Here is a 1,560-nt window from a genome sequence, read left to right as displayed (position 1 = left end):
GGGGGGGAAAGGAGCCATTGGCACTAAACACACACTCCAGAGAGTCTAGTAGTGTGACGATGAGATGTGGCAACTTGTGGTCCAATGCTCAGGATTCCTCAGTGGCTGCCCCGTACTCACACAGTACCTAACTTCAGCTCCTCCACAATATCCAAGGTTTTCCAGGACTTGCCCTTTGCCTTCCTCTTCGTCCCCCTCAGCACTCCGATTCCCCTCCCCTCCAGCGACACTGCTCCCTCACCCCTATTTTCTCTCACCCACCGCGTCAAAACCAGTTCATCCTCTGAGCCTCAGGAGAAGTGGTGGTAGCAGGGCACAGAGTCCAGCTCTCTCCTGGAAGACGCCCCTGTCCCAGGCTGAATCCGTGCTTCTTCGCTGGGGCTCCAGCACTCTGTCCATACCTCCACTGAAGTGATGTGTACTCTATGCTGAGTGCCTGTGTACACATTCATCTCTGATTAGAAAGCAAGTTTCCTGAGCGCAACACTGTCCCTCCGGTGTGGCAGTCATGGGATCCTGCACCACTGCAGTTGGCAGTTTCCACACAGGCGTCCCCTCTCCCCACTGCTTCCCTGGCTCCTCCTCCTCTGCTGCTCCCAGTCTCCCTCTCTTCTTCCTACTGCCAGTGCTGACCACTGTCTCTTCTGAGCTTCTCTCTGAACAGCCAAATCCTGGCCCAGGAGGCACATGAACCTTTGGAGAGATTTAGCAGAGAGGTCAGGGAACAGACCAGTAACTCTCAAGTCTGTACGTCCACCACTGGCTAATTTTTGTTAATCTTCTGCTTCCTTGTAACAATAAACATATAACCTGAGAAGAGATCGAGTGTGGGGACTAGCAGTTGGCGTAATGGCTATGTCGCTGGACTCCCATGTAGTCAGCTGCGGTTTGAGTCCTGGACCCAGTGGCTTAAACTCACGCTGGGCACGTGTGCGTGCGTGCCCAAGATCCCGAGAGCAGAATGGAGGACAAGGGATTGCAGCATGGCCATTCCCCCCTCGGGGGTGATTTCTTGCTTTCTGTCTCTCTCTGTGTTTCTGGTGTGCGCACACGCACCCTATAGCAAAAACCTCTCCAAAAAAAGAGAGAGAGAGAGTGTGTGTGCACATGTCACCACCCCATTCACCCACTCCTCAAAATTAGTTTGCAGGCAAGATCAGGGGTAGAAAGAGGAAACTGTTCAAGCACCTAGGAACACCAACAAGCCAAGAGCAGGCGTCTGAGCCGGAAGAAGGGTCTCTCCTCAGAGGCCTTGCTGGCCAGCCAGTTTCAGCACCGCCGCTTTCCCTGGCCTTTTTTCACTCATGCTGGGAGCTCCAGGACTCTTTTTGGTCCCCAAACACTTCTTTCTCCTTCTCCCTTTGAGAAGCTGGTACAGGGAATGTGCCCACTGGGATACACGGCGGTGCCGTAAACAGAGGAACAGGTGCCGCCTGTGCACCCCCTCTCCCTGCCCCTAGTCCTTCAGAGCCAGCAAGGAGGCAGGGCAGAGCACACAGGAGTCTCGTCAGGAGCCAGCTGTGGCACGGAGGTTAAGGCTTCTACCTGGCCAACTGTGCA

The sequence above is a fragment of the Tupaia chinensis genome, unplaced genomic scaffold, assembly GCF_000334495.1.
Source record: "Tupaia chinensis unplaced genomic scaffold, TupChi_1.0 Scaffold000041_1, whole genome shotgun sequence".
Lineage (NCBI taxonomy): Eukaryota > Metazoa > Chordata > Mammalia > Scandentia > Tupaiidae > Tupaia > Tupaia belangeri.
Note: the sequence above shows the minus strand (reverse complement) of the source record.